This window comes from Copidosoma floridanum, unplaced genomic scaffold (genome assembly GCF_036245765.1).
Source record: "Copidosoma floridanum isolate Cflo_tuat_1 unplaced genomic scaffold, Cflo_Japanese_pri ptg000006l, whole genome shotgun sequence".
Lineage (NCBI taxonomy): Eukaryota > Metazoa > Arthropoda > Insecta > Hymenoptera > Encyrtidae > Copidosoma > Copidosoma floridanum.
Window position 1 is genome coordinate 22,415,504 of NW_028321883.1, and position 7,358 is coordinate 22,422,861.

The following is a 7,358-nucleotide window of genomic DNA, read 5'->3' on the forward strand; positions in this document are numbered from 1 at the left end:
ATGGTTTTTATAGTGTTAAGGAGACAAATGTATTACTTTTAAAAAATATTTGGGGGTGAAAACGTTGAAATTTTATTTTTAATAGTATTCCACTTTATAATGTGTTATCATATTCTTAGTTTTCGTTTTCAATCTTATCGATAAGTTGTATCTTTCTTTTATTTTATTAAATTTTTTTTTTTTTTTATTGACAAAATACTAAATAAAAAAGAATCAGTCACGTCTTAGGACTTTGTGGGCGAATCTTGATGATTCATGGTCTCAAACTTTTTGAGTAAAATAGTTATAATTTGATGTGCCTTGAAATTATAGGCATGAGGATATCTTTTTTTTTTATTTTGAATTAGAACGATGGATCACATCATTTTTTTATTTAAATTTTTTTTTTTTTTTTACGAAATATAATAGAATTGTTTTGAGAGATGAGTTGTAGGACGAGAACCATTAGAATGATTTATATTATTAAAACGCTAAATTCCTTGTTTTCCAAATTATAATTTTTTTTTTTCACTAAATTTTTTTAAACTACTTTCGGACTGTCACAACTCATTTTTATTATATTTCTTCTTCTATGCTTCAGTTAAAATGTAAAGATTTAGGAATGTGCAGTAGACGAACACCAATCTTTTACCTCAAAAAGTAAAAATCTGCGGAAAAAATATTTTTTCATTTGTCCTTGGATGTATCCACTTCGTACTTGACCATTTAACTGACTCACAACACAAACTGCACGTTTATGATTTATCGTTTTTCTGTAAGAACCAGAAAAAATATGGTTCCAACATGATAATTTCACCAAGTCAATATTATCCATATCACGAATATTATTATTTCCAATCTGCTTTCCCTGTTTGCCCAAACTCAAGCCAACGGAGGCTATCAAACGAGAAACAAATGAACCGAATTTGCCCGATGAGTAATAATCTCAAGAATGATGAAACTTTGTGGGTCACACAGAGAAGAGCACCCTAGCCCGCTATAATAATCCGCTATTTAATTAATATCTCCCTGTGTCAATATGTTGACTCGGCACGGGAAGCAAAGCGACTCCGGCGGAACTCCACCTGAAATGCCCTTAATTAAAGTCTCCTCTGCTCCGACAGTCACAGGAGTCAGTCTCCCTTCCAAAACCACAAGAATCGCGTAAATTAGTCGTCGCTCGTGGCACCACCACTCTTATCTCCTTTACCTCCGTGCCTCACCCCCACGACACTCCAGTATCAGACATGTCAGTCAAAACACGTCTTCTTCCCCGCCAGTCTCAAGTCCCGGTTATTAAATACTGTCTGGAAGACGCGCTGGGGCGTTCGCGAGAGATTGGCCCGTTTACGAGGTCGTAAAGCCCCTCCCGAGCATCCACTGGCACACGCTCGGTCCCTCCGGCCGCGGGAGGAAGCTCGTTCATCTCCCCATCCTCGTCCGTCTCTCGTAAAAGAGAGCCAGCCCCGGCTCCGGGGAGAAAGAGCCATTTTTTTTTCTTCTTTCCTTCGTCTACATCCGCGAAAAAGCTCCTCTCGCCCGAGACGAGAGCTAACTTTTACACGCGCAAAACTTTTTCTCCCTGGTAAGCTATACCTACTCCAGCCCTCCTCCCGTTACACGTACGGATGGAAAAACCAATACAACAGTCCTTTTCTCCTCCCTCGGACATCTCCTTCCCCCATTCGTCGTGTAATTTGACGGTGCCCTATTGTGTTTGCGTACGCGACCGTAAAATGGTCCTTTTCCTTCCCTCTTTTTCTTCTTTACGACACGTGCCCAGCAATAGAGGATATATACATATATGCGCGTATGTGTACCTTATATATACGCCATCCATCAATCGTGGCCCTCATGATGCTGCTGAACTTTGTTCGAAGGTTCATGATGTCCGTGTAAAAGTGGCTGTGAAAGCAAGACGGCCACTTGGCAGTTGTGTCGAAGGTTTTAGAGGTTGCTTTTAACCATTTCACTACGAAAAGCTCCTGAATTATTGGAGTTGGAAGAATTTCGGGGGCCGGCGTTGCATCCTTGCCGAGAGCCAGAAAACTTGGACGTGCTCTTGCTCCGTCAATGTCCGTAAATTAATTTGGCACCCCTTTTCTGCCGAGCTTTGGAAAGTCTATAAAATATTAACTTGTCCTGGGGTGGGGGGGGCGGCGTAGGGACAGAGAGAGAGAGGGCGATATTTTATGTGGCAAGATTACGCATGTCGGGAGTGGAGGGAAAGTATGATTTATGCAATCACTTAGGGGAGGCAAAAAATTTGGCTTCGTATCGGAACGGCTAAGTAGTCAATTATACGTTCCGGCATGAATTGCGCGGGGGGAGATGTGTGCGAGGGATTCTACGGAAAGTATTTACTTGGGAGTTTCCAAAGCGCAAAAAGTTTGCTCGAGGTGCCTCTTTGATACAAGATTTTTTTGTCTTTCAAGCGCTTAGAAGAGTGGGCAAAAACTTACAACCTCACGTTAACTGAGGTTTGACAGACTTTTTTTGGTTTTTAGTACGTTTTTTTACTAAAAATACATTTTTATTTTTATTTTATTTAAATTGGCACATTTTATCGAAAAAATTTTAGAATATCTTAGATTTTCGCTGTAAAATATTTTAAAGCAAGAAGAAATAGTTGACAAATGAAATTTCATTAAAAAGATTACGGATAGACAATACAAATAATTTTTAAAAAATGTGAGAGACAAAAAAACGAAGAAATGTACGTACACATGATTTTTTTAAATTTTACCTAGATATATTTTTTTACAACACAAAAGAAAAACAAACCAATTTGATTGAAAATCTCTTATTTAACGATGATATGTATACCACTCAAAAAAAATAATCCAAAGTTTTCAAAATCCATCAATGTAATTCTAAAAGATAATTGTATAAATACGCCTATACTTACATCCCCGCAAACTTACAAACCTAATGTTTTTTAATTTTTTCTAAATGGGTTTTTTTGTAGTGAGTTTAATGATTTTTCATGAGATTTCCTTCATAAAATATTTTGGAACAAGTTTAAAATGCTGAAAAATCGATAAAATCGAAAAAAAAGGAAAATTGATAAAATCAAAGTTATAAGTTTTTGTGGTGATAACACAACTTATCCTGTAAAGGAGGTACTTGAAACAAGTCGAGTAATTTGCTGTAAATTACTGCTAATTGCATGAAAAAACTTTCAAAAGACAGAAAAAGTAGCACACATTTTTTTTTATTTTTATAAATTTTCGAGTACGCGTAGGACATGAGTTAAATTACAACCTTCGTGTAAAAAGTTTGTCTCGAGAAAAAACTTTTTATTCCTCAAAACTTGTAAGCAAGTTATTTTTTATAGAGTTTTTCACATGTTGTAAGGCCTAGTTTTTTCGTTACGATTATATCATTGATCGAAGAGTTAAATAGAAAGGGTTCAGTGAAAAAAAAAAAAAATTCCGTGCGTATTTGAGCTGGCATACATCCCAGAATCGACGCGAAAAATGTTTTGGTAAATAGATACGCTTGGATGTCCCCAAAATAATGTTTGAGAAAATTATCATGTGACACATTGTGCTGCATGATTTATTACTTGCGGTTAACGATGCTTTACTGAACTTGTAAGCTTTGGCATTAGTGTATAAAAAGTCAATAACGCACACCGTGTCGTTTGTTATAATTTAATAAAAATTCATGCACCCATAAGCCCTGGTTTTTAATAATAATGTCAAACAAACAACTACAACCCATGATGTATTTCCTTGCAACTCTCTCTTTTAATATAAATGCCATGGCAAACATTACAAAGCAGTGCTGGAAAAGAAGAAGATAAAATAATAGTGAGATAATAATACGGATTTTCGGTGTGCAAAGTACAATGTAAAAGTATGTGTGAATAGTAAAATAGGTAAAAAAGTGCTCCAGATCACGCAATTGGCTATTATTCATGAACTTGATTATACGTTTGCAAATAATTACTTATGTTTATTAATTAATTATTTTTATGTCAATTTATTGAATTTTATTGATACTTACCGTAGTCCAAAAATCTCAATCAACTGCCGTATATTTTCAACGTGCATTTTATCTCTCCTTTGGCGTATGTACAATTCCAAGCCTCTCAGCTTTATTAAAAATTCTATGCACGGCAGAAGTAGAATCAACCAGATATGGTAAGACACGGTAAGACAGCTGGCGCTTGTGTCTACTCCCGTATCTACTCAATTCTTGATATTATCATCGTCGTATATTTACACCTTACGAATGCAAACTCATTATTTTCACCAATAGAGAAAATAAAAAATGCCGTACAAACGTACCATTGGCGTAAAAATTTAAATTTATTTCGAGCTCGAAATAATAATGTGCCTACGTATTCATATACCAAGTAAACGACAAGACTTTGGTAAGTTGAGCTGCGGTGTCTTGGCAAAAGATATGCAAGACAGTGAGCAGTGATTGACAGGATAAAGAGGGGAGCACAAGATACGAGAGGGAGCCGGGATCTGAAGATGACGTTTCGTGACGTTGGTAAGGAAAAGAGGGGACAGACGAGTCGTCCCCCCTTAAGGGACGGCATGAGGGTGACAACGACGAGTTCCAAACTCCCGGAGTTGAGCTCACAGGGACCAATCATTCCTGCAGTGTACGAACCGTGTGCCTCGTATATGCGCAAGCGTGCGTGTGTCTGAACGCACTTCTCTCCCCGTACGAATGTAGCCCACCGAGCTCTTGTGTACAAAACAAGGTATGCAAATGATTTGACTGTGTTGCAATGCGTCAACAAAGCGAGTGGGAGAAGGGGGGGGGGAGACAGCTACACTGCATGTGCAACGATGCTCATACCCCGTGACGCAGCTAGTATATTACTTAGCTCCGGTGTAATTGTATCGCATCAGAGTTATGTCACATTATATGAACTGGTCGTGTCGTTTCAAAGTTAAAGGAGCGAGCTCGGGTGATTTCTGCAGTTGTTACAAACTAATAACTGCTTCATTGGACGAGTGTACATAATTGCGGTTGTTTATTATAACTGGAGCAACTTTTTTTTTTTTTTTTTTTTTTTTTTTTAGACATTACATGAATCGTTGCTTCAATGTTATGTCTTTTTCGTTTGCTTTAAAGATTCGTTGTCATCAAAATACGAGTACAATTGTTTCATTTTCATTACTTGGAAGGCTATAGATAGAAGTCGAATAATGGCAAGGCCTACAATACTCAAACCTCAAACAAACAGCAGATGAATTTGTGTGGAATTAAATAATGATATTCAAGCAGGGGTTACAATCCAAAACAAAAACCGAGCACCTTTTCGTCATTCAGACGCGTAACTCGTCCCGATTGGACACCCGCAAAAATAGCTCGAAAGTTGTAAAAATATAAATAAGCCACCGTTCTTTGGTTAAAAATATTTCATCAGCCAGCTCTAGTGGGTGACAATCAGGGCGCCGGATCTTAATGTCACCCAACGCGGTTGGAAAGGCGTGCTCGAGCTTTTCGTCTAATCGTCATCGGCACGAACGCTTCGGGAAGAAGAGGACGACGAGGATAAAGGCTGTTCTCACGTGGATTGGCGCGTGGAGCTCGTAAAAGGATTCGCCTCTCTCAGTCCCCACACGTGTCTTTTGAGGCACTTGCTCGTTCGTCCTGCCATGGAAAATCACGAGCCGGTGTTCTGCTAGTCGCTAAAAAGACGTTCACTGCTACTGCGCAAAAACGCGTAGCTTTTCTTTTTTTTCCCTTTTTTCCTCGAGGAGAATGGCGTGTCCGTAAATCTCATCCCCAGATCTTCATCGTAAAAAATTCGAGCCCACGCAGCCCGTAACAGCGACCCTTCATCATTTTTAATTGAACTTCCAGAATAATAAACTTTTAATCAACTCCACAACGAGATCCTCGATAACTACGCCATGCAGGTCGAAAGGGAATAATCGGCGTGTGTATACTCATAACGTTTGGACCATTAAAAGAAAAGAAAAAAAAGGAGGGGGGGGCAGAGTTTAAATCACACGCGCTAAGTAATTGTCCGCTTCGGGAGAGAGTCGGTCATTAAGTACTTATCGCTAAGGGAGGATGTGTGCACTCTGGGCTGTAAATCATGGCTGGGGGAAAAAAAAAAAACTGAGTGCACCCTTACGTACAAGTGTTGTGGGTGTACATGCGCCACGTAAAAAGCTCCTCCGTAATAGTCAAAGCTCGAAGGAAGAAAAGAGTAGCGGAGCCGAGAGAGGAAAAAGCCAGAGCGCGTGAATAATCTCCATCCGCGTATACGCGCGTGTGGAGGGACTGGCGATAATAATCGACTCGCTCTTTTGCCGAAGCACCTACCTCCTTGGAGTTCCGTCTCATTTGCAAATGTTCATTAGCACGAGAGTGTCGGATGCTTCCTCTCTTTTTTCCTATTTTCATTTCCCCTCGTGCCAAGGCACGTGCGTGCGGACTCATTACCGTGAAAGCAGCAGCGAGCGATCGATCAAGCCCTACTCCTTCCTGCTTGTCAATTTTTTTTTTTTTTTTACCTCCGTGGACCCCTTTCGCGCCAGGTGTTACTCGTGCTCGGTGGTACACGGCAACATAACACCCGGCCTCGTCCATTCGAGCGCGTCCCGCGGGCTCATTTGCCTTCCGATAGTCGAGGCCCGCCTCCGGCGCTTCCGTCCTCCCTTTGTATCCATATAAAAGGATACAGATATATATACCTACGCCAAAGTTGTTGTTGTTGTAACTGCAGCTTGTACTTCTGCGATACAGCCACGAGCCGCCGGCGAGAAAGTTGGATGACGACGCTGTCGTTGTAGTAACACGCGGGCCGCGAGTGTGCCAACCGAGTTTGAGGCACACTAGAGCGGGACTGTACACTTCCGCGGCGCTGAGCGCAGGGTTGTTGGGGGGGTGCGCGAGACAGGAAGGCTCGCTCGAGCGCGTATTATGCAAAGCTGCATGACGGATTGACGGGGTGAAGAGGGTGGCTACCGTGAGGAACGATGAGGTCACGCGAGGGGGAGTCTCTTAATCGCTGCCCCGTTTGTCGTGGACGCTGGTTTATGGTTTGCCGTTTGATTTTTCTTTGTGCGTGATGGCCTCAGCATTTCGTGGAACAACACGTGCGTGGAAAAGCTCAATGTTTGCGGGGGTTCGATTGCTTTCGGTGTTATTTGCTCGCGGGTGTGGATCAATATTCGAACGGAAAAAGTATTTCGGGGAACAGAGCGTTTGCGGCGAAGCTGCGAGTTTGTAGTTAAGTGGTGGGCATATTGGCCGAATGCGATTGGGATACTAGGCGAGCAAACATTGCAATTTTGAAAAAACAACAACGAATGAGCCTCTGACTCGCTCTCGCGATGCTTTTTCCGACAACGATGTGTTGGCCAATTGGGGGCCTCAGAGTGAGGTGGGAATCCAAA